The 27,297-nt window shown below is 41.6% G+C and overlaps 1 protein-coding gene across 5 annotated transcripts in view; it reads right to left on the bottom strand.

Annotated features, from left to right (window-relative positions):
* Positions 1 to 27,297, bottom strand: part of WDPCP (WD repeat containing planar cell polarity effector) — a 244,455-nt gene that overhangs the window by 191,356 nt on the left and 25,802 nt on the right. The window contains exon 1 of one of the 5 annotated variants that reach the window (XM_075064462.1): positions 16,252 to 16,467. The exons of the other annotated variants lie outside the window; for them this stretch is intronic. The gene's annotated coding sequence lies outside the window, so the exon portion shown is untranslated. Of the gene's footprint in view, positions 1 to 16,251; positions 16,468 to 27,297 lie in introns of those variants that run through there. 5 annotated transcript variants of the gene reach the window in all.

Raw genomic sequence — 27,297 nt, 5'->3', positions numbered from 1 at the left:
AATCTGTTAGCTGAATGTACCCTGGTATATTAAGCACTAGCATTTTGTTTAAAATGATGTTGTTGTTATTATTATTTGCATGACAGTAGTGCTAAAGGTCCTAATTAGACTGGGGCCCCATTTTGCCGGGCATTGTATAAACACATGTATGTGCAGAAATCCTTAATATCTTGTTACACTGAAGTCTTAGCTCTAATCTAAAATTTCTTTGAGAGCCTAAGAAAAAATACCTTTCAGATGACATATGCCATAAGCTTCAATACCTAATGTCTTAGAAAGACTTCACAGGAGACTTTTCATTCTGTACTTCCATTCAGAATGCCCAAATTATATATAAGACACAAAAACTTCATTCAATTAGCCTGCCGTTCAAAAAGTTTAGCAAGTTCAACAGCAAGATTTAGTAGCCATACTTGTTTATATTTCACTCCGAAATTAGGGACAACTTGACCTCAGTCTGAGCTATATATTTACAGGTTCCAGAGAATAGTTGTCAACTTGTTATAGCTAAAATAAAAACAGAGAGAGGTATCAGATGGTCTTAAAGAAAAAATTAGAATCAAATGTACTAGGGAATATTACATACTTACACACACGAATAATAGAGCACAGCACTGATGTATTGAAATGTTATATTATGTTGAAATTTTAATATTTGTATATCACAGGAGGTGCTTTATCTAGCATTTCATCTCATGCACTCTTCATATGCAAAAACTGCAAACAACACTTTTATCTTAAAAACTGAAGAGACAACAGTCTTGATCTTCGATAAGATCCCAAAGGGTGCTCATTTCTCATTTACACTTTTTAAATGAAATTCCATGTTTGAGGCACTAACCAAAAAATAATAGGCACATAAACAGGGATGGGCAATAGTTGAGCGAGTTACTAAAGTTATTTACAAAACTACAAATTAATGTCACAGAGAAATCTGCCATTATTTCTAGTCATAAAATATACTTGTAAACATCAAGATATTATTTGAACTCTTAGTAGAGGGTCTTCTGATTATGGTATACACTTGCTCTCAACTCCAATAAAGATCATTATAACCATTTCCTTTAGATCAAATAGCTTGTTCTAACAAGCACATTCATTTGTGTAGGATTCAAGGAGAAACAGAAAAGAAAATGAAAACAAAGTATTCTGGTGTGTATAAAAAAAAAAGAAATCATTCATAGACTTCCATAAAAATAAACATCTAGTTGAAAGATGACATAACTCTGACAAGATTTCATTCACTAATAGTTATAGGTTTCAAATCTTTATTCTTCTCATACTGCTGGATACTAGAAGCTAAACTACTTTATCGGCTCATTGGAAACAACCAAATATCTTCTTTCGGTCTGAAACTCCTAAGTAATTTAAAAAAATAACTTTGTGATTTTGTAAATACCTTTTCCTCTATGGCACCAAAAACTGAAGAATTCTTACTGTCTATTTCTCAAATATCTAACTTTGTTAGTTTTTCATTTTCGCTAATCCAGAAAGCTCTAGAACATCCTCCAAACCCCAACAGACAAATACTACAATTTATTTCTTTTCTCATTCGGGACCAAAAGTCAGAGCTGGTGTAATGTTCTATGGTATTCACAGTATTTCAGCTATTATGTATGTGATTTTAAGCATTGGAAATATTTTTCAAAATCCTGAAATTGATCAAATTGTACAATTAAATAAAAAAGCAGCATTTGTACTTATTTGCTAATAATGCTTATCAAGGCATTCTCAACTCGGATTAAAATGCCATTTTAAAAAAAGTCATTTAAATAAACCAGACATGCACCACTTCTCAGTTTGACTTAAACATCTCCTAACTGCCTCTTGAATGGCAAATCTAATTGAAAAGGCAAAGTCGAAAAACAAAAGGTTTGAACTGAAAAGAGATTTTCTTGGTACTACTTTATGGAAAGAAACAGTTACTAACCTTACAGTAACTGTGTTTTTTCAAGATGTATTGTCCATATGTATTTCACTGTTAGTAAGCATGAACCCAACACACTCCAGTTTGAATTCTTTTCACCAGCAGTGTTTGTTGGGGTCTGTCCCTGTGCCCTGAATATCCTTGTGCCTCTAATTTAGGCCATAAAAGGCAAGGTGACCCTCAACCTCTCAGTTCCTTTGCCAACACTGAATCTAAGTGTTGTCACATTATGTATTATATAGACAACATATCTCAAAGAACCACAGTCACTGTAATGTAAGTAACCATCTCTTCTTTGGGTGCTTGTTCACATATATTCCACTGTCGGTGACTCACAAGCAGTGACCTAGATGATAGGAGGTGGGTCTTAGGAGCAGGGCTGGCTCCAGGTTTTCTGCCGCCTCAATCACACTGCTCCATTCTTCGGCAGCAGTTCAGCTGCGGGTCCTTCACTCCCTACTTCCTCTTCGGCGGCACTTTGGCAGCAGCTCAAAGAGAAAGAGAAGGACTGAGGGACCTGCTGCCAAATTCCCACCAAAGACCCGGACGTGCCACCCCAATAGTGGACGGAGTACTACCCCTTTGCATTGGCCGCCCCAAGCACCTGCTTCCTTAGCTGGTGCCTGAAGCTGGCCCTGCCTAGGAGTCTATTTGAATGACGACTGTAGGACAGCCTACCAAATTTAGAATCAGATCTTAACGCTTCCACTATGGAGTAATGCTGGTTAAGTGTGTGCACTAAAACCCAGGATTGGAACATGTACCAAAGATACAACAGAAAGGACCTGCAGTCTTGCACAGTGAGTTGTCATGCCCATTGGTGGGTCTAGGTTGGCTAATTCATAGCACAGCCTGATTCAAGAATAAATCAATTTGAGTCTCTGTGTGGAAATGGCCTGACCTCTCACCCTACATTGTGTGAACAGTCTGGGGGATATTCTAAGTGTCTTAGGTCTATCAATGTAGAAAGAGAGCAAATTAGTTCTGTGTTCCTTTTCCACTCAATACAAGTGTTCTTTATGATATACACAGACTCAGTGCTTGTGAGTGGAAGTTAAGTCCATTCATGGCTATTAGCCACGATGGGGTAAGGAATGGTGTCCCTGGACTCACTGAGCTGCTTAATTGCCTGCCACTGTTTTCTGCGGCACGTACCGCGGTGAAGGTCCTTCTTCAGCAGCGCGATGGGAGTGGAACCGGAAGCTCCCGTGTGCCCTGTGGGGAGTGCACAAAATGCCATCCCCTGAATCCTGGCGCCCCAGGTGACCGCCTAGGGTCGCCTGATGGAACGCTGGCCCTGGATGATCTGCTTTCTTTGATGTTGGTGCCAGAGGAGCAGGCACATGCCAGAACAATTTAGCTGGCTCTAGAAATCTTTCATTGACGAGCCCTCCAAGATGTCCTGGTACCGAGGTGTGCAGGATGTCCAGAAGTGTGTGCAATTTTTCCTGGACCACCTCTACTGGACTCTCCAGTGCATCACACATTCTGGGTAGCAAGTCCTGCAACATCTTGTAACCATCTTGGGCTGGAGTAGATGATTCAGCAACTACAGCCTCATCAGGGGATGAGGATGAGATGGGAGCCAGGGTGCGATGGTCCTCTGCCTCTGCAGAGCCATGATCAGGCTGTTCAGCTGGCAGTGGAGCAGACTGGGCTGGTTGTAAAATCCATTTGTGAGGAACAGAAGAGGATCTCGTCCTGGACTGGGATGCAGACATTGGTCTTCTAGTATGATTCCCCACAGAGCCACAATGGTGCTAGTAAGCATGAGGTGAAGATGGCTACAGGGAAGGATACTAGGGAGTACTATCCTTCCTTGAGCTTCTATGTCTATAGTAAAACTCAGCCCTCAACTCCCTCACAGCTGTACAGAAGAGGCCACACATTGAGAGAAGAAGCTTGGGCACTGCAAGTTTTGACTATGAGCCATAAGCTCCAAGTGAGAAGGAAGTGAGAGGAAGCTGGATTCCCCCTGGTCTGTAGACCCTCAGTTGGAGGCATGAAAGCACTCAGGGTGCAGGTGCAGCCCCTAGTGTATATAGCTGGCCAAAAAAGCCAGAACTTGAGTGCATAGGCTCATGTACACCAACAGTAGACTATATATATTGACAAGCACATGAAGGCCATAATAATATGTATCCAAGTTGTTACATTATATAACCAGCTATTGGCCAAAGCTATTGGCAACTGTACTAAACTGACAAACAGGATTTGACTAGCCTATAGCAAATTGGTTTTACAATGCACTGTTGAATCAGCTTCCTTTAGTTTGCTTTTTAAGGAGGGGCATAATGTCTGCAGAGGAACGTCTCTATCTTAGTAAGGCTATTGTTTTATAAAACACCTTTAATGTAGGTGGCAGAAATTTACATATTTGATTTATTGCTGCTGTGAATACACATGCATGGATATGATGAACAAAATTACTTCCAAACCAGAAAATAATTTTGTAAGTGAACATTATACAATTCAGACGCTCATTCGTTTGTTCTAGACTGGTGTGAATCTAGCCTGTTTTTCACTTACACAGTATATATAAGTATTTCCTTTTCTTTTGTTTTTAGACTAATAGTTATATACTGTTCTACTTTTGCTTACTCGAATCATGTCAACCTCTTTTATTCACCTTCCGTTATCCTCATTTTCATCCTCTGAAATCCAAGAACAGTAGTGGAAAAAGTTAAGCAAATTAAAGAGTTAACTGCATAATTCTGGGAAGCACAAAATTATGTATCTTTAACAATAAAAAGAGAGATAGAGAAGAGTTAAGTAAAAGAACTAAGACAGCTCCTTGGTGCAGAAGCACCCTCTAATGGCTGGCTGCAGAGTGGATTTGATAGAAGCTACTTAATATCTGTGTTCCCAGGCAGGAAGAAATATTAAAACGCTAACTGATAAATAAGGAAAGAGGAAAGTCTGTGAGTGCTTGTGTGTGTATATGTCTGCACACATTCACTAATGGGTATATTACACACAGTATGGAAGGAATAAGTTACATCTAACGCACACTTCACATTGCCAAATATTTAATGGGATTCTGGATATTATTTTTAAACTGCCCGTTTTGAAGCATAAAATATCATTTTAAGCGTATATACGTTTTAGTTGTCTTTCAGAGGAAATATGAATGCTGATTTCCGAATCTGCATGGAAATTTAGACAGGTCTTGCTTCCAGTTTTCAGACGGCATGCAAAAATGAGTTATGATCAAATTTTTGAAAACAGCAGAATAAAGACAATGGACTTCAAGAAATCAGACTTTAGCAAACTCAGAGAACTGGTAGGTAAGATCTCATGGGAAGCAAGTCTAAGAGAACAAAGAGTTCAAAGGAGATAGCAATTTTTTAAAGAGACATTATTAAGGGCACAAGAGCAAATTTTCCCAATGCGTAGGAAAAATAGGAAATGTGGTAAGAGACCACCCTGGCTTCACTAGGTGACCTTCACCAACCTGAAATTCATAAAAGGGTCATACCAAAAGTGGAAACTAGGTCAAATACAAAGGATGACTATTAAAAAAAGCACAACACAAGCATATAGGGACAAATTTAAACAGGCCGAGGCACAAAAAAGAGATTAAACTAGGTAGGGATGTAAAGAAAAACAAAAAATTTTTTACAAATATTACATTTCACATTGTACAAATATATTAGAAGCAAGAGGAAGACCAAGGACAGGGGAGCCCTCCAGTGGGACTGAGATCCCATGGGTCCCGCAGGACCTGTTGCCATAACAGCAGGAGCAGGTAAAATGTGAGCGGGATTGGGTAGGCAAAAAAACCCCAAAAAACTGACTGTGGTTATTTGAGGGAAAACACTAAATCTTTTTTTTTTTAAATTAAGGTTTTAATACTTAAATTTAAGCAAGGGATAGAAAGAGATTAGATGTCTATTGTACCAGGAGTTAAGAAGCATTTTTACATGGTTTAAGCATGACTTGTTTTTTCTTTTAGTGGTAAAAACTGTGTCTGAATTCTGTGTGTGTGTGTGTGTGTGTGTGTACATACACACACACACACACACACCCCACTTTTTTTTTTTTTTTTAGTAGCATGGGGGTATCTGTCTCTCTTGCTGGATTTGTGGGATCTAAGGTTTTTGCAGGTGGGAGTGGGATAAAAATGCAAGAACCATTGCAGGCGCAGGTGGGAGTGGGAATTGCAGGGCAGAATGGGAGTGGGATTAAAACAGTGTCCCCTTGCAGGGCTTTAAAGGACAGGGTAATCCCATTACTCAATGAGAGATAGACATAATAGGAAATGCAGCAATGGCCAAAGTGCTAAACGCCTATTTTGTTTCAGTTTTCACTAAAAAGGTTAGCAGTGATTGGATGACTAACATAGTGAACATTAGTGTAAATGATATAAGATCTGAGGCTAAAATAGGGAAAAAACAAGTTAAGATTTACTTAGACAAGTTAGATGTCTTCAAGTTGGCAGGGCCTGATGAAATACATTCTAGATTACTTAAGGACAGGGGTAGGCGACTTATGGCACACGTGCCAAAGGCGGCACATGAGCTGATTTTCAGTGGAACTCGCACTCCCATGTCCTGGCCACCAGTCCGGGGAGCTCTGCATTTTAATTTAGTTTTAAATGAATCTTAGACATTTTAAAAACCTTATTTACTTTACCTGTAACAATAGTTTAGTTATATATTATAGACTTCTAGAGAGAGACCTTCTAAAAATGTTAAAATGTATTATGGGCATGCCAAACCTTAAATTACAGTGAATAAATGAAGACTTGGCATACTACTTCTGAAAGGTTGCCAACACCTGTTTAAGGAACTGGCTGAAGAGATCTCTGAGCCACCAGCGATTATCTCTGAGAACTCGTGGAGGACAGGAGAAATCCCACAGGACTGGAAAAGGGCAAATATAGTACCTAGCTACAAAAAGAGGAATAAGAATAACCCAGGGAATTATAGACCAGTCAGCTTAACTGCGGTACCCAGAAAGATAATGAGGAAATAATCAATCAATTTGTAAGCACTTAGAAGGTGATAAGGAGATAAGTAACAGCCAACATGGATTTGTCAAGAACAAATCATGTCAAACCAATCTAATATCCTTCTTTGACAGGGTAGCAGGCCTTGTGGATACAAAGAAAGCAGTAGATGTGATATATCTCAACTTTAGCAAGGCTTTTGATACTATCTCACATGACCTTCTCATAAACAAATAGGGAAATATAGCCTAAGTGAATCTATTATAAGGTGGGTGCACCACTGGTTGCAAAAACCATACTCAGAGAGTAAAACCATTCAATAGCTTCATAAATGATTTGGATAATAGCATAGAAAGTACACTTATAAAGACTGCCTATGATACCATGCTGGGAGGAATTGCAAATGCTTTGTAGGATAGGATTAGAATTCAAAAATGATCTTGACAAACTGGAGAAATGCTCTGAGATGAGTAGAATGAAATTCAATAAGGACAAATTGAAAATACTACACTTAGAAAGGAATAATCACCTGCACAAATACAAAATGGGAAATGACTGTCTAGGAAGGAGTATTGCAGAAAAGGATCTGGGGGTTACAATGGATCACAAATTAAATATGAATCAACTATGTAATACTGTTGAAAAAAAGCACACACCATTCTGGGATGTTGTAAGCAAGACACAAGAAGTACTTCTACTCTAATCAGCACTGATAAGTCCTCAGCTGGAGTGCTGTGTACAGTTCTTGGCACCCTACTCCGGGAAAGATGTGGACAAATGGGAGAAAGTTCAGAGGAAAGGAAAAAAATATGATTAAAGGTCTAGAAAACATGACTTAAAAGGAAAGAAGAAAAAATTGGGTTTATTTAGTCTGGAGAAGAGAAAGACTAAGGGGGGGATATGATAACAGCCTGAGTGTATGAAAAAGGTTGTTCTAAAGAGAAAGATGATAAATTGTTCTCCTTATCCATTGAAGACAGGAGAAGGAGTAATGGGCTTAAATTGCAGCAAGAGAGATTTAGGTTAGACACTAGGTAAAACTTCCTAACATAAGGGTAGTTAAGTTAAGTTAAGAACAAATTACCTAGGGAGGCTGTGGAATCTCCATGATTGGACAGAGCCGCCCAGAGGATTCAGGGGACCTGGGCTCTTCGGCAGCGGGGAGCCCCACACCACTGAATTGCCGCCATAGACCCGGCACTTCAGCGGCGGGTCCCGGGGCAGAAGGACCCCTCGCCACAGGTCTTCGGGGCACTTCAGCGGTGGGTCCCAGAGCAGAAGGACCCCCTGCCACTGAATTGACGACGATGACCCAGAGCGGAAGAAGCTCCGGGGACCCAGGCCCCACGAGAGTTTTCCAGGGCCCCCAGTGCAAGTGAAGGACCCTGCTCCAGGGGCCCTGAAAAACTCTCGTGGGGGCCCCTGCGGGGCCCAGGGCCTGGGGCAAATTGCCTCCCCCCCCCGAGCGGCCCTGTCATTGAAGGTTTTTAAGAACAGGTTAAACTAACACCTATCAAGGATGGTTTAGATAATACTTAGTCCTGCCTCAGTGCAAGGTACTGGACTAGATGACCTATCAAGATCCCTTCCAGTCCTATATTTCTATGATTCACAAGTATATTTCAGTATTTTAAATACGTTGTTACATGTTCTGTTGAAGAGAAAATGCCTTTGCTATCTTATCAATTAACTTTCACAAAAGTTATTTACAGGAGGATGTATGTAAAATACTATCTGTATGCTAAGCCCAAAGCAGATAGTTGTCCTTTTCATTTACCTCAGCAATTGCCTGAAGGCTACATTGAAGTTAACGGAAATGCAAAATTGTTCTGAAGTCTAAAACTCTTCTTTTAATATACACCTCTACCTTGATATAACACTGTTCTCGGGAGCCAAAAAAATCTTACCATGTTATAGGTGAAACTGCATTATATCGAACTTGCTTTGATCCACTGGAGTGCGCAGCCCTGCTCCCCTGGGGCACTGCTTTACCGCGTTATATCTAAATTCGTGTTGTATCGGGGTACAGGTGTATAATTTTCTTCATATTTTACGAGTTTTGCTGAATTTGACTAAAAATACCTATAATTAACATTTTGAAATGTACTAAAACTGCTACATTATTTTATCTCAATATTAGATTCTTTATTTGGCATAAAGTACTTCAGTATTAAGTATAATATTACAGTCTTGATATAAAGCCAATGGCAGATAGAGCGGTTAATGACATAAAAGTAATGAGGCTAACCGACCAACTTGCTTCTCAACATCACTTTGCAAATCTCTTTGGGCTAAATTTTCAGCCTGTGTGTGTGGAATTAGCCAAAGAAATCTCATTAACGTTAATGAGTGTTCCATTGCTAACTCCCCATGCACTGCACTAAAGATGTAACAGCATATCTATAAAATAAATATGTGCAGATGCCCAAATTCTTTTTATAGAGCCTGAAGAAAATAAAGGCTCTCCTCTCAAATAATTGACTTATGCACAATTATCATTTTTTTCCCCACTCGTGGATCTTCTACATATCAGAATGGGTGTAATGTCACACTAAGTTCATTAAAAAGATTATCCAAAGTATGTATGTTTACCAGGATAGAGACAGAGTCTGAGCTAACCATACATTTTACAGTGAATAATACACCTAAGCAGATTTGTCTCCTATGTCCATATAAAGTAACTGAGTAATACTGTGTGGTGGCTGAACATGGTTCAGCAACACAAGAACCGCTTCCATTCATGCAGATATTTTTAAGAGACTGGTACTTATAAAGGCATCTGCTGGACAGAATTTGAGAGCCAAGTCCCCATTATATCTGTAGAACAGATAAAAGCATGGACAGATACAATATAAGTTTCCCCACATCCAGTGGCTGGAGCAGATTTAAACAGGAGGGAGACATCTGTATATTGGAACTCTGCCCACAAAGGCCTCCAATTCATTTCACACAGGCCTCCAAACAGCTATCAGGCATGTGTAAGTGAAGCCAAAGATGAACTCCCAAATGAACAGAATAAGTAAAATCTGCTTTAATCTCACTCAGACAAGTCAAATATCCTTCTTGTGTCTGGGACATACAGACTCTGCAATTAGATGGAACATAGCTGAGCCCATGCTCAGACTGCTAAAAATTTAAACTGGTCCTTGGTCCCATAGGTGAATCACTGCCTACATGGAAAGGGTGGAGAATGCTCTCTCAATAGCATTGTTTTCCCTTTCCGTACTCCTCACAAAAAACACTTGAGCTGCGCCTCTGTAGGGTTTGGAAAGATGTGGGCCAGGACTGCAGGGGGAGAATCAGTGGACTGGGCTCTACATCACTATTCATTGCAGACCTCCCCATATTTTCACTCTGAAATCCTGTTGTGAATTTGTACAGCTGTGCACAGTATAACTCCATGTGGGTTCCCTCTGTAGCTATTTCTGAGCAGTCTCAGGAACACCCAGCCAATACCAGTGCGGCTCCAACTGCAGCTGTGCTGCTGGGAGGGATAGAGACCAACAGAACAACACAGAGGCAAGAGATCTCCATGCAGTTGTCTCCTACCTCCTCAAATCTGGGAGTCTCCTTCCCTGTAGATCACTAGGACGAAAGAGGGGTTTGGGATGCTTGAATCCCCACACCACTCCATGTTGTGGGACTTATTTGAAGGGACTTTGCATGGTGAACCTTGCATCGTTTTCCTGTTCCTGGCTCCCTTCCAAGGATTTCTTCATGAGAGGTGTGCTATTTAGTAACCATCCTCTTTACTTGCCAGCTTTATTTCAGGATTGCAAAACACACCCCTGACAAATGCTCTATTGCTCGATGATGCTAACACAAGTTATTAATTAACAATAAGTTTGTGTAATTAAATGGGAGAGGTGCTTTGCACAGCATTTATAGTACATGCAATGTACATAATAAGCACCCTTGTATATAAGATAGCATTGTAGATCAGGGCTGTCCTCAGCGTGAAAGAAATAGGTAACCTAGGAATAGATGCCAACTCTTCAGTGTTTTCTAGGTCACATAAATCATTACTATTTGTAAAGTGCTTGCTATATTTAAATAACAAAGTGCATAAATCACACTTTCCTCTGAATCATCAGGAATCATCCATCAGAGGAATCATCATCCTCTGGTATTTGCTGGATAGATTTAAATATGTTTCCTGACAAGTTTTCTAAATAATTTATCATTCATGTTCTCAAACAGCAATATAAAAAGCACATCTTACCAGCTATTGCAAATTATCCTGACTTTTTTTGACCAGCTCATTACAAAAAATAAACAAAGTAAATATAATCAAATATTCAGCTGTGCCATAAAAAATATTATTAGTAATATTTTAGGACTAAGCCTTTGCCTCATCTCAACATACACATATGCACACACTCCTTATGATAAAGATTTGTAAGCTAAAAACTGTTAGCAGGCTTAATCCTACAATCTTTATATGAGAGAGGCTTTTAGTAGCTTCACTGCCCAAAACATGGAGCAATGCATGAAAATAATGTGTACATTCTCAGCAGGATCATCTTTCTTTTTTTTTTTTTAATTTGAATATCAAAGTATTCCAAACTCTAATTATGTTTCATTACTGAAACTGTGAATATCCCATTTAATTATTTTTAATATCCTAGGATTACACAAGGAATGCAGAATTTTGGTAAAGTGGACAAGGAAGAAAACACAGTAACTATTCCAGGAAAAAAAAAGTTGTATTTCATGTTTTTATCCAATCAACAATAAGCCTTAAATATAAGTAATATAGTATTACAGATAATTGCTTTAATCCTAAGGCATTTTAGGGTGTACTTGAATTAATACAAGGGAACCTTGTATTTGTATATTCAGTGTAAGGCAACTAGCAAATAGTTTCTACATTAAGAGTATGTGATTTAAATTGCCTCCTCTTCCTTGGGAACCAAGAAGGTAAGTACTTTTTAGGCACATTTAAATCAAAATACTGCATATGGTTTAACAAATTATCACATCGTTTTTTCCCTGAGATGTTACTTCTTGGTCTTTGTATTATAAAACAAGAGCTACAAGCACAATAATATTCATTCTGTATTCTAAGTCCTTCAGTGAAACTGCCCATTTAGCAAAGATGCAAATATTCCACGACTTTTTAAAGAGGATTTTCTTCCTCACACCTCTTGACTTTACAGTTACCATAAATGTAACTTTACACAATAGCACCATCTAGTGTTTCAAATACATGTTTTCATTTCATTTATTAAATGGCCTCATCCATTTTTCTCTCCAATCAATAGTATAATTAAAATGTTAAAAACCAATGATTCCTCCTCAAACTTCTCTCTACCTGTATGTATTCTTGCGTCGCTTATCTGATTTTCCTACAATCTTACCCCAAAGAGTAAGTTCTCATTTTTGTTGTTTTCTGTCTTATTTAGATTGTCACCTACCTGATGCAGCGAGCTGGGATGAAATCCTGGCCCCACTCAAGTCAAATGAATGGCAAAACTCCCACTGAATTCAGGGGACAAAGGTTTTGTTTATGGTCTTTTTATTTTCCTCTGAAGTGCCATGCAAACCAATGGTGCAATACGAATAATAAAACAATAATATGCTGTCATTTAAGAGATGTTCACTATTTATGGGAGGTATGTTATAATTAAAAGTCAATAAATTGATCTAAAGCTTTAGATTTTAACAAGGGATTTAAATACAAGCTACATTCCTTCTTTTATGTGTGTCCTGCATAATATCGGAAAGAAAATAAATGCAAGATAATTTCCCCATAATTATGTTTCCAAAAATGTGATGTAGTCAAAAAAGTTAGAAGCTGGCATTAACATATTAGAAAAATGAGTCACTGAATGCGCACAGTGGTGCTGGAACAATTTTTATAGTGGGGGTGCTGAAGGCAGAAACCATGTATTTGGGTAGTTATGACTACTTCAAGCCAGGGGCTGTGGCATCACCCCCAGCATCCTTAGTTCAAGCCCGATGAATGCACAGATCTAATTAAAACTATGTTCTTCAAATTATAGCCAGGGGTGGTTTCACTGTCTATTATTAAGACTTCTCATGCTAAGACCCTGTTTCCAGTTTCTCATAACTTTGCTAAACTTTAACCATATTTGCTGAACTTTTCCATGCAAAGTGTTTGTCTCAGGTTGGATTTTTGGGGAAAATTTCAGCCAATATCATTCAGTTATTTCCAAGAACAAGACTAGGTAAAAATATGTTCGTTTGCCATGTTAAAAAATTCTTGAGAAAAATTGTTAGACAGCTCTAGCACTTCTATACTTTTGCAGGGAGGTGGCCTTTGTGTCAAGGATGTGCCTTTTGCCATCCCCATGAAAATCTGCCCAACTTGACCAAGATATAAGCCTTTGAAAAGTCATAGTTCACATGTGGTTAGTAGAGACGTACTCAACTTTAATAGTTAATTTTCCGAAGATTCTGTGCCCACTGTGAACATGTCTGAGCCTCTCACAGTTTCTAGTGAAGCCCAGATTTCACATGCACCATCTGCTCAGAGTTACCCGGGCAAAGCTGGACTTCTCCTGCAATGGCTGCTCCCAGTTGCTTGGGCTAGGGTGGGGCCAGGCTAGGGTGACCACCTGTCCCTTATTTTAAGGGACCATCATAGATTTGTCCCTTAGGGTGATCACCTGCCCCTTATTTTAAGATGTATTGAAATGTATTAAAACCAAGTACCATTTTAAACATTAAATTGAAGCTTAGGATAACTGCATTGTACACTCAAGGACAGTAGAAATGTACACTTGAGAGAAAATATGCTAAGGGAAAAGGTGTTTTCCTAAAATGTCCCTTAAAAGCTGTCCATTATTTTTCATGTGGTTTTCCCTTATTTCCAAAAAACAAAGGCGGTCACCCTAGGCCAGGCAATGGAACTGAGAACAGGGAGCCTGTGTCTTCTGGATTCTCAATAATCCCTCCCCCTCGCCCCCCGCACTCAAGCAGCATTGAGAAGGAAACCTTCTGATTCAAATGCAGAGGAGACAAAAGTTAGACCAGGTAGGAAGGAAAGGATTAGACTGGGACTGGAGGGAGACATTGGGACTGGCTGGGCAAGGAGACTGGGGCTGAGATGGAGGGACAGACAGACTGGGGGCTGAGGGGGAAAGGGGAAGGTTGGGCTGGTGGGGCTAGGAGACCGGGAGCTAAGGGGAGAGACTGAGGCTGGAAGCTGGTAAAAGAGATGGGGAGGGGGAACTGACAGCCAGTTGGCTTGGTAGGGGGCAGGCATTGAGATCAGATCAGGAGTTTGGGGAGGAAGCAAGACTGGGGACTGTATGAACAAGGAAACTGGGACTGGGAATCAGTAGGGGAGGGAACAGGGACTGGGTGGTGGGCAGACAGATCTGACAAGAAGTTGAAGTGTAGGGGGGAAATTGGGACTATCTGGGAAAAGAAACCAGGAAAAGGGGTGGGATGGGCACAAGAAGCTGTGGGGAGGGCTTGCATTGGGTGAGGAGCCTGGGGCAGGGGACTAGAACTGGGAGCCAGTGGTGAGTGGCAGATCTGACAAGGAACTGGGAATCCTGGACAGACTGAGTAAGGAAATTAGGCACAAGGAGTTGGGGTACAGGTACGAACTGTAATAGGGTGGGCGAAGAGATCAGAATTGGGTGAGAGAAGGAGAGACTAGGAGTGGGGTGGGGTCAGGGACTCATACAGTGAGCTCAGAGTGGGAGGCTAGGACTGACTGTGCAAGAAGACATAAGAATGGCCATGCTGAGTCAGACCAATGGTCCATCTACTCCACTACCCTGTCTCTGACAGTGGCCAGTGCCAGATGCTTCAGAGGGAATGAACAGAACAGGGCCTAGCCAAAATAAAGCTGAGGGGAGATATGATTGCTCTCTATAAATATATCAGAGGGATAAATACCAGGGATAGAGAGGAATTATTTAAACTCAGTACCAATGTGGACATAAGAACAAATGGATATAAACTGGTCATCAGGAAGTTTAGACTTGAAATTAGACAAAGGTTTCTAACCATTAGAGGAGTGAAGTTCTGGAATAGCCTTCCCAGCGGAGCAGTGGGGGCAAAAGACATACCTGGCTTCAAGACTAAGCTTGATAGGTTTATGGAGGGGATGGTATGATGGGATAGCCTAATTTTGGCAATTAATTCATCTTTGACTATAAGCGGTAAATATGCCCAATGGTCTGTGACGGGACACTAGAGAGGGTGGGATCTGAGTCACGACAGAGAATTCTTTCCTGAGTGTCTGGATGGTGAGTCTTGCCCACATGCCCAGGGTTTAGCTGATCACCATATTTGGGGTCGTGAAGGAATTTTCCTCCAGGGCAGATTGGAAGAGGCCCTGGGGGTTTTTCGCCTTCTTCTGGAGCGTGGGGCACGGGTCACTTGCTGGAGGATTCTCTGCACCAGGAAGTCTTTAAACCACAAGTTGAGGACTTCAATAGCTCAGACATAGATCAGGGGGTTGTTACAGGAGTGGGTGGGTGAGATTCTGTGGCCTGCGTTTTGCAAGAGGTCAGACTAGAAGATCATAATGGTCCCTTCTGACTCTATGAGTCTATGAACAGGGCAAAAATCTCCTCCTGTCATCCAGTCCCAGCATCTGGCACTTGGAGGTTTAGGGACACCTGGAGTAAGGGGTTGCATCCTTGACCATCTTGACTAGTAGCCATTGAGGGCCCTATCCTTCGTGAACTTACCTAATTCTTTTTTAATCCAGTTACAGAGGTGCTGCCTTTCTAATTTCCCCAGGAGTGCTTGACCCCTGCTCCACCCCAGGCCCCCCTCCACTCCACCCTCTCCCCAAAGGCCGCAACCCACCTCTTCCTGTCCCTGCTCTGCCCCACCCCCACTCCACCCCATTTCTCCCCACCCCTTCTGCTGAGCTTGCCCCGCCCTTGCTCTGCCTCTTCCGGCCTCCACTCCTGCCCCTACTGGGGGGGCAGAGAGAAGCTGGCTGCCGGTAGGTGCTGAGCACCCATTTTTTCCCCTGGGTGTGAGCACACATGGAATTGGTGTCTATGCTCAGTTACACTTTTGGCCTTCATAACATCCCCTAGCTAGACTTCCACAGGTTGACTGTGCGCTGTGTGAAGAAGTACATCTTCAGTACTTTTTACTACTTCTCTTAGTTTTCCCTCTCTCTGGTCTCTTGTTCTTCTCTCTCTTCCTGCTTCCCACTCCCCCCACTCTCTCTCTTACCTCTTCCACTTCAGTCCTCTTCTCTTCTTCCCCCTCTTAGATCCCCTCCGTTTCCTCTTCTCCCCCCACCCCCAACACATCCACATTTCTCCTTCTCTCCTCTGAGCTGAAGCCAGTCTGAAGATCCTCGCAGTCACACAACCCCCTAAGAAGGAACTATTGTTTCAATCAATAGCAGGACAGAGAGATTGCTCACCTTGTGCAGTAACTGGAGTTCTTCAAGAAGTGTGTCCCTACGGCTGCTCCACTTCAAGCGTGCGTTTACCCCATGAACCTTTGATCAGAGATTTTTGGCAGGATCTGTTTGACTTGTACATGCTTCCTATACATCCTTGTACCCCATCTCAAGGATATATATCACAGCACAAGCAGATAGGCTTCAGTTTCTTTCTCCACCACAAAGTCCACACAGGAAACTCTGACGCAGAAGGGAAGGAGGGTGGTTAGTTGAGCATGAATAGGAGGATACATCTCAAAGAACCTACTGCACAAGGTGAGTAGAATCTCCTTCTTCTTTGAGTAGTGTCTTCTGGAGTGCTCCACTTAAGTTGAATTCCAAGCAATATTCCCCATCAGGAGGGAGCTTTGGAGCAGAGTCCAATACTAAGACAAGACTCCTATACCCAGGCCAATATCTGATCTATAAGAATGCATCACTGCATAATACTTGGAAAAGGCATGTATCACCATAAGAACAGAACATAAGAACATAAGAATGGCCACACTAGATCAGATCAATGGTTCATCTAGCCCAGTATCCTGTCTTCCAACAATGGCCAATTCCAGATGCTTCAAAGGTAATGAACAGAACAGAGAAATCATCAAGTGATCCATCCCCTGTCATTCAGTCACATCTTGCAGTCAGAGGCTTAGGAACACCCAGAGAATGGGGTTGCATCCTAAATTTCCTGTAAGCTGCGTGGCTGCGCAGAAGGATATCAAGGGCCGCGCAACTGGGGAGAAGCACCCCCATCTTAGCCCAGCCTGGCCTACCCCACTCCCGCCAGGGCTGCCAAGGAGAAGGGTCCCTCCACCAGCTCAGCCCAGCCCCACTACAGCGGCCAAGGAGAGGAACCCTTCCCCTGTCCAGCCCAGTCCAGGCCCGCTGGAGCTGCCGGGAAGTGGAGCCCCTGCCCCAGCCTGCCTTTCACCCGGCTCCAAGCTGCCACAGTGAGAAGGCTGGGGGGAGTCCTCTCTCCCCACCGCCGCCGTGGGGCAGCCTGCACCCCAAGCCCTTCATCTATGGCCCCACCCCAGAGCCTACACCCCTGCAAACCCCAACCCTCTGCTGCAGCCCTGAGCCCCCTCCCACATCCCAAACCCCTCAGCCCCACCCCCACCACCTCCATACTGGTGCACATAACAAAAATCATTCTGCACATGGACATAAAAAATCAGAGAGAACACTGGTTGCATCCCTGACCATCTTGGCTAATTGCCATTGATGGATCTATCCTCCATGAACTGATCTAATTCTTTTTTGAACCGAGTTATACTTTTGACCTTAACAACATCCCCGGCAATAAACTCCGCAGATTTTCACACAGTGCACAGGCAAAGTACTTCCTTCAGTGTGTTTTAAACCTGCTGCCTACTAATTTCATTGGGTGACCCCTGATTCTTTTGTTATGTGGAGGGGTAAGTAACACTTCCTGATTCACTTTCTCCACACCAGTCAAGATTTTATAGACCCTTATCAGATCCGCCTCAATCATCTCTTTTCCAAGCTGAACAGTCCCAGTTTTTTTAATCTCTCCTCATATGGAAGCTGTTCCCTATCCTTAATAATTATTGTTGCCCTTCTCTGTACCTTTTCCATTTCCAATATACTTTTTTGAGATGGGGTGACCAGAACTGCACGCAATTTTCAAGGTGTGGGCATGCCATGGATTTATATGGTGGCATTATGATATTTACCGTCTCATTATCTACCCCCTTCCTAATGGTTCCTAACATTGTTTGCTTTTCTTGACTGTTGCTGCATAATGAGCAGATGTTTTCAGAGAACTATCCACAATGACTCTAAGATCTCTTTCTTGAGTGGTAACAGCTAATTTAGACCCCATCATTTTGTATGTATAATTGGGATTATGTTTTCCAATATGCATTACTTTGCACTGATCAAGACTGAATTTCATCTGCATTCTGTTGCCCAATCATTCCGTTTTGTGAGATCCCTTTGTAGCTCTTCACAGTCTGCTTTGGACTTAACTATCTTGAGTAATTTTGTATCGTTTGCAAACTTTGCCACCTCTCTGGTAGAAGTGGAACCAAAGAGAACTGCTTAGGAGGTACCAAATTAGTATGACACATCTGTTTCCTCGCCAGTACCGAATGTAGTGAGGGAGCTATAGGTACCACCTTTTTAGAGGTAGAATGTTTAGACTCCTTCCTGGTATGGTCCTGCCTCTGCAGTACTGAGGATGTCTTTGATACTGAGGCATGTTTGATATTATGACCCCATCAAAGTCCAAGTTGCAGCCTTGGATTTTAACAATGGGAACATGTTTAAGTAGCGCTACCAAGCTAAATAGAGACTTTGTGGAATGGGCTAATACCCTAGAAGAAGGTTGTGTAATCAGCAGATTCATAACATGAAATAATACACCCAGAAATCCACCCAGAGACTCTCTGGGTGGAGACTGTGGACTCCTTGGACCTGTCATCAACAGAGACATCCTGGGAGACTTTCTAAATGATTTGGTTGTGTCCAGATAGACAGCTAACACCCTCCTGACATCCAAGATATGGAAGGAAGCATCCTCCCTGGTCTGATGTGGTTTTGGGAAATAACTGAAGATGGATTACTTGTTTGATATTAAACTCAGATGACACCTTAGACAGAAACTTAGGATACAGATGTAATGAAACTTTGCCCTTGAAAAACAGTGTCACAGTCAGGGCCACTATTAAATCTCCCATTTTCCTGACCCTTTGGGCAGAGGTGACCACCAAGAAGGCAGTTTTCATGGAGAGGTGAAGAAGGGAACAGGTGAAGAGGGATTTCATAAGACATTTAAGTATTAAATTTAAGTTCCATACACGGTGTGTTTTCTAATCTGAAGAAAAAGTTTTTTCAACCCCTTAATGAATCTCACTGTCATGGAATGAGCAGACACTGGAGAATCCCTCACTGAGGAATGAAAAGCTGTTACAGCTGCCAAGTGAATTCAGAGAATTTATAGATAGTCCTGACTTTTTTAATTCCAAGAGACCGTCAAGAACAGCAGAGCGGGAAGAATGAACAGACAAAAACAGAAAAAAAAAAGACAAAAGATGGGGAACGAATGGAAGACTCATCGCTGGGGGAACGGCAAGGTACCTGTGCCACATTAGAATTATTAATATGATCTTGTTTTGTTTTGTTTGATCTTATTTACCACTCTTAATATCAAAGGTATTGAAGGAAATGCATAAAGGCGGCCCCTTGTCCATGGAATGAGGAAAGGATCCCCCAGACGGAGCAAAACTGTTTGCACTTCCTGTTGGGAGTGATGGCAGCAAGAAAGTCACATCTCAAAATCTCCAGGTCAGAAAAATGTGATGGAGAGTCTGTGAGTCCAACCCCTATTTGTAATCTTGGAATAAGTGTCTGCTGAGATCTACGCCATGATGTTTTGTATGCCTGGAGATAAGCAGGTGAAATGAGGATATGATTGGCTATACACCAGTTCCAAGGCTTTATTGCTTCAGCACAAAGAGAAGAAGATCCCAATGGATCTTAAGGTGGCCTGAAGTCATTCAGGGTGCGCAGAGACTCATAGGTGGATTCAGCAAAGAGTTTTAATCTGTTAAAGGGGAGGTCTTCAACTGTATTTTGGACCTCTTCAGGGAACCCACAGAGCTGGAACCAGGATGCCCGATGCATCACGACAGCTGTGGAAACAGAATGAGTCACAGTGTCAGCTGCAACTCAAGAGGCCTGCAACAAAGTTCTAGCTAATAACTTACCCTCTATAATGGACTGGAATTGCTCATGATGTTCTGTTGGAAGGTGGTCAATAAAAGTGTAAACTTAAAATAACTGGTGTGATTATATTTAGTGATAAGAACCTGGAAATTTGTGATCCTAAACTGAATGGTCACGGATGAGTAGGTGTTATGGCCAAAGAGGTCAAGGCATTTTTTATTCTTATCACATGGTGTGGATTTAGTGTGCTGCTTTCTGCCACATTCAATCACTGCTTCCACAACCAAGGAGCCAGCTGAAGGATGTGAAAATAAAAATTCAGAGTTCTTGGCTAGGACATAATACTTTTTATCAGCACACGTGCAGATTAATGGTATCATTGCCAGGATCTGCCAGATGGTCCTGGCAGGATCCAGCAGGGCCTCTTTAACTGGCAAGGCCATTCGAGCACAGGGTGTCCATTGTTGGATATCTAGGAGCTCATACTGGGACTCTCTGACCTCCTCTAAGGGAATCTATAAAGAATCTGCAATACATTTAATTAATTCTTGAAATTGTGTAAAATCATCTGCCAGAAAAGACTGAGGAGGCATAAGCACCTCATCTGGAGAAGACGAGGAGACATTCGTTTATGGAGTAGCCTCCTTATGCACTCTGGCCTTCTGCTCTTCCAAAGATTCCTGTGGTTGAGCTAATAGAGGAGGAATAGATGGAATAAGAGACTGTTTTCCTCAGTGGTCCCCAAAAGAAAGACTAGGGGCTTGTGAAAACTGCTGTTGACAGGCAGTCCAAAAATCCCAATATGGCCACTGAGGGTTCCATAGCACATGAGAGGTGGCATCCCATAATGCTCAAACCAGTGAGAATGGGCACAAATTTGTCTCATTTGCAGCTCCTCTCTTTCCATGAAACGGTCAGGGAGGATGTCCCTTTGTTGGTAAGTAGGGGAACCTTACACTGAGATTCGGACATCTAAAAGGAGGATTCGTGCCAAACTCAGAGGGTGCTAGAGAATCAAGTGGTACTGGGGAAAGGGCCAATCTTCTGACAAACAGTTGGTACCCATTAAAAGAGGTGACTCCAGCTCATTTGAGACAATTAAGTCCTTTGAGTATCCACATTCCTGTAGTACCAGGTGAATGTAAGCTGACTTGATGCAGCAAGGTTCTACGGTCTGTACCAAGGTCAGAGACTCTTCTAGTGGGTTCCGTCTTATGAAATTCAGTGGTACCAGCTCCTCCATTCCCCGGGGCGTTTTGCATTTGATAGGTGGGAGACCAGCAGGAAATAAGGAACAGCAACTGCTGCTATGCCGCTATAGAAGGCATTGATGCTCTCAAAGCACAGCAAACACTTCAAAGACACCTTTAAGCAGAATCTCACCTCATGCAGCATAAATACTGAACTTCAAAGACAGCCACAGACAGATCTGAATGCAGAGCAATTATCAATAAAAGATGGAAACACTTGCCAAGTGTCATGCCAAGTCTTCAGTGGGAGCCTGCATATTCTTGTGAGATATCTGTTTGCAATCTTATTCCTCGGGGATCAGACTGTACAGACACATGACAACACATGCGACGCCATGACATCACTGAACACAGTGGACAGCCATACTATACCACATGAACGACAGCAGCAGCAGTATGGCTGGAAGAACCTGCCAGACAGAATGTCACTCAGCCCCTTGTAGTGGCCCAACCTAGGCTCCAGCCTATAACTGTTGCAAGTGTCCATATCAAAAACATCACCATGCCAACAAGGGTACTGTTTGGAATCTCAGTAAAAGGGTCAGGATTGAATAGCCATGGGCACTAACCAACTTCTCCACTCTTACTGATGGTCTCTCGAAACCAGTGCTTAAGCACATGGATGGGAAATTTGCATTACAACTACACATATTGCACATCTTCTAATACAGAATCTCAATCACTTCTAGGACACTCAATCATTTCCCAAGCACTAACTTCACGTTTCATTTTAAATCACTCCTACAGAAAGTGAATTTGCCCTTCATATCAAAACATAATTATGTAATACAGATTTTTTTCCATGCTTCTCAAGGCTGAGAACCATTTTAAACCCCCGAAAAAGTCTCCAAGGTGTTTGGAAACACACAGGAAAACTTCTGTATATCTAAGCAGATGTGTTGCAGTGTTTTGTGCCAGATGGAGTTTTTCCAGAGTCTATGACCGTGACAATGTCTGTACAATTTATAAAATTTTTTGTTGATATTGTGAAGTGGTATTATGAAAAACTCCTGTATTATGAATGCCTATATGAATGTGGACCCACCACTGCTGACAGGTCCTGTCCCAGGGCCACCCCAAACAGGGGGAGTAGGAAATATTTAAGGTTAAATGATGGTACTCAGACCTAACAAAGATTATGCTAAAAAGTAGCTCAAGCCTGGGAAATCCTGTTTTAGGGAGGAAAATCCAACAAAAACAACTGAAGGGAGGTGAGGGAGGAGCAGTGGAAACGTACCAGTATAACAAAAGAAATCAGGTGACCATGAGGGGTTCAAATAAAGAAACGCACAGGAACAGGAGGAACCAGCCATGAAGAGGAAGTGTGGACAACAGAGAATAAGCGCCCAGAAACTGGGTTAGAGGTTCCAGGAGGGAGAAGTTCCCCCAGCATGTAGCAGCCTCTTGGGGCAGAGAGCCTTGCCCATTTTCCTGAGCCCAGATAGCCCAAGGACTCTGGAAACCCAAGGGACTCACACCCTAGCCCAAAGAATGACCTGAAGTAGTGAGGAAACTGAGACAGGAATATATGTTTTTAGTGCTTTGTACTATCTGTAGTCTCCTGTGCTTTACATGATTAAGTATAAAGAAGTACATAAAGGTGTTAGACTGGGCAAAGAGAGAGAGAGACTGTGTCTGTATATATGTGTGTCGGGTTGCAGGGACTGCTTTACAGCTACTATGTGCCCCTCAGAAAGTAAACTGTAACCAGAAGTTTCACACATTCTGGTAGGGTTGTGGGAAAGGAGTGTGTTTCAGTCACTGTGTGTTAGCCAATGTCATATATATTTCCAAAATGCTTTATATGTAGTCTAAGTTGTATAACTATGAACTGGATTTTCAAAATGCTTTGTACTCATGGTAAACTTTATTATGGAAATGTACTAAGAGTTAAACTGTTCCAGTCTTTGTTCTTTGTATGTGCAGAATCTCTCAGAAATAAGATGTGCATTCTGTGAAGGAATATTATCTATAGCGCTCCACGTCTGTCACGGAGGTCGTGGAAGTCATGGATTCTGTGACTTTCCATTACCTCTGTGACTTCTGCAGTGGTCGGTGGGGCTAGCCTCAGAGCTGCCCAAGCAGCTGGCTCCAGATTCAGCTGCTCAGGTGGCCCCAGGGACAGCCACACCAGCCACTGCTGGAGCAGCTCTGCAACCAGCTGTTGGAGCAGCTCTGGCGCCAGCCACACCAGCTGCTGCTTGGGTGGCCCTGGGCAGCTGGTGCCAGGGACCGCCCAAGCAGCAGCCACCGGCAGCAGTCCCTGGGGCAGCTGGAGCAGCCACTGTTCCAGTGACTTTCAGCAGCTGTCCCCCAGCAGCAGCGCCCCAACACACCTCCCGCAGCAGCAGCCCCCAGCCTCGCCCGCACCCCAGTAGCACCTCCCCAGATGCCCCCTCAGCAGGGGGCCCCCACACCTCCCCCAGCAGTAGATTTAGTCAGTTATATTTATAGTATAAGTCATGGACAAGTCACGGACTGCGAACTTTTGTGTATTGCCTGCGACCTGCCCATGACTTTTACTAAAAACACCCATGACTAAATCTCAGCCTTAGTTCTATGTAAATCGTGAGTTGGTACAAAGCAGTTCATGTTTTTATGGTTTAATACTACTTGTACTCTATGGTCTGCTAACATCTGGAATGTTATTGTGCATGGTTGGTACAGCTGTCTTGGTATCCTGAAAAATAAGTATGAAACTAGATGAGAAAAGGGGACTAAGGTGTATTAATATTTTACCTGTCATAAACAAGTGGACTATAAATAGAAGTCAAATTAAGCATTTGGCACAAACTGAATTACTGCAAGACCGTTCCCGAAGAGATTGTAATGTATAAACTTCTCTGTTTGTGCTGATATACCTTTGATTAGTAAACTGATTGAACTGAGTTATCTGACATCTTGCTGATCAATTATCGTGAATGAAAGTACTTCATGCATTTGTAAGCTACAGGCTGAATTATAGTACAGGAACTTAAATCTATCATGAGTTGAATGTGGAAGCAACACAATGCTGCCAACATAAGGGCTCGGCACAGGGATTGGCGATCAAAAGCACTTTACACCAATAATCAGTGCTGTTCACTGGCTCCCCGACTTTGCAATTGAAGAAGTTGGCCTTAATCTATAGATACATCAATGGATCTGCCTATATCAAAGACTGCATTTCTGTCCAAAATCATTCTAGAACAATGTACCCAGCAAGACCTAGAGTGGAGCCTACGGAAGTATTCTTAGTCAAAGTCACATAAATTTGGAACAATTTACCAGAGAAGATAAGATTAAGTCAAAGACTGGTCGTATTCAGAAAATACCACAAGATCGTCCTATTTTCGAAATCCTTACCATTGTACAAGACAAGGAAACAGTAGCATGAAAAATATAATCATATTTATATTACCTGCACATTATATTATATACACAACTATGTTAAAAGAACATAAGTAAGGTTTCAAAGTTCCTTGTTCAATATACTCTTTTTTCTGCTCCAGTCCAGCTTTTGTCTCCTCTGAATCTGAATCAGATGGCTACCTGCTCCATGCTGCCTGGGTACCAGTGGGGCGGGGGTAGAAGGGGAGGTCTGACTGAGACAACGGGAAAGACAGGCTCCTTGCTCTCAGATCCAGTGCCCAGCCCCACCTTACCCTGAATAATGCTCAGTCACTCTGTGGGGGTGGCCTATGCACAGACTGGTCACTACTAGGAGTTCTGTGAGGTTTGGGCACACTCAGTTAGGAAAGAATCTTTGGACATTTAACTGTTAAAGTTGAATTCATCCCTACTGAACATATGCAAATTGAAATTTTCAGAGGCTTATAACCGGTCCAAACGGGTGGATTTTCATGAGATGGCAAAAGATACACCCCTGCAAAATTTTGGATTGCAGCTCCAGGCATGGGGATGCTACAGCTTTTCACAGAATTTCTCTCAAGAATTTTATTTAACAAGGGCAAAACAACATATTGTTCCCTAGACTCCTTTTTGGAAACGGTTGAACAATTTCGGCTGACGTTTCCCAAAACAATTCAGCCTCGGACAGACACCTGGCATGGAAAATTTCAGTCCAAGTGGTTAAAAGTTTTGCAAAGATTTAAGCTACTGAAAACATGGTCTTATCATGGGAAGTGTCAGGCAACTTTAATAATAGGTAGCATAAGCACAATTGCCTATAATAAATCATTCCAGTCCACTGAGCAATATTTCATATGTTTTATGAAACTGGACAATTTTTAGCATTCCACAAAAGTATGTTCGGCCTTTACTTCTAGCATTTCTTTTAATGCTGTTTCCACAGCATTACATTTCTGAAACTAATAACAGATGGAATTTTATGTTTTGGTCAGTTTTTTTGCCCATCCTATATGCCAATGTGCATTTTCATACTCAAATGTACAGTTTGTACTTAATATTATGGTCATAACATCCAAAAGGTATTTAAATAAATTACAGACTTGACTGGAACCCAAATTCTGAGTTTAGACTATGGACAAAGTTAGTCTATTCTTCAACAATTAGAAAATGATTCCATAACCAAAATGTTGACTCAAACTTTTTTTTCTGACAGTGAAATTTTATTAGCGATTTCTTCACTTTACCAATTTTACGAATTAACTGTGTTGAGTTCACAGTGACAATATATGGATGACAACCAATGAAGCAATTATAATAAATGTCTGTGTCTGATCCTTCTCTTCCAAAACATATCCTCCTGTTTCAAATAACGTGCCATTCAAATTGAATAAACCTCAGGTGACACGAAAAATCAATGTTTTTAGTGCCTAGGCATCTTTGTTCACTATATTAAATTGCATGTTTCATGTTTATCAGCTCTTTCGAAGAAAACATATATTTAACAGTTAAAAAAGTAAGTCCTCTTGGTTAGCATCTATCATTTTTTTTAAAGGACTTTGGCATTTGTAAGCTGTGACAATTATTTTTCTAACAGAATCTATATGTGGATGTCATTTGCAGTTATGTTTGCAGCTTTGAAGTCTCCTCAAGGTCTGTCATTTGGTTTAGGCTATTGATGGGTGCCTGGGGTGCTTTGTCCTCTGGGATGCTATTTTCCTTTAATTCATCTCTGATTAGAAGCTATTTATGCATTTTTATCTGCTTTATGCAAAGATCAAAGGGATCAGAGATCCCTATTCTGACCCTATAATAGGCAAAAGAGCCAGGATGCATGTTCTTATTTGGTTTCAGTGTAAATCTTAAAACTTACCTTTACACTGCTCAAATCTTGATACACCCCTAGTAGCTTATGACAACAGATTTCTATATGAACGGGCAGTTAATAGTACAGACACTATTGCCTAAAAAATGGGCATGCTTTTCTTTTCATACACAAGTCATATCTCTGTAAATAACTTCTTAGACTGAAATCTCTGAAGATAATTATTTACCTAGTTAATGAGATTTGAGAGACTGATTATTATTAGCAATTAAAGTACAATTAAACTCCACAGTACGACAGCATCACTGTTCATAATGCTTGCATTACACTAAAATTATGACACCCTCCCTAATTATTAACGACCGTATTGTTCTTATGGTGAAGTACTCTTTCAACTCCTTCTCAAAAATTAATTTAGCCATTTTAAAGCTGTAATGGGGCAAAAATTGACTGTTCAACCAGTTCAAGATGGATTTTGTAGTCATAACTCAAATGGCTTTAAAATGTACAAATAAGGAGTCTGTATTCAGTTACCATTGGTATTAATAAAAACGGAAACCTTGCCACCATCAGTACAAAAGAAACAAAAACCACAACACAGACATATTGCAATTTAAATAACAGGTATTCCTTTGCTGAAATAACCTTTTTCAGCTACAATGTAGCTGTATTTTGGCAGACTTGGTACACAAGCACAGCAACTGTGTAGATAAAGAAAATTCCAAGAACTGTATTTTCAAACAGATGCAAGCATGTCGTGTACTACTGCTTGGGGAATTCTGTACCACTGCACATGCACAGAATTTATGTCCCCCGCAGATTTCTTTGCTTCCCTGCAGAAAACTGATCTCCCCCTGCAGCATCTGAAACCCCACACTGAGCCCTCTCACATCCAGACGGCCCTGCTGA

The sequence above is a fragment of the Chelonoidis abingdonii genome, chromosome 3, assembly GCF_003597395.2.
Source record: "Chelonoidis abingdonii isolate Lonesome George chromosome 3, CheloAbing_2.0, whole genome shotgun sequence".
Taxonomy (NCBI): Eukaryota; Metazoa; Chordata; order Testudines; family Testudinidae; genus Chelonoidis; species Chelonoidis abingdonii.
Note: the sequence above shows the minus strand (reverse complement) of the source record. Positions and strands in the feature narration are given on the sequence as shown.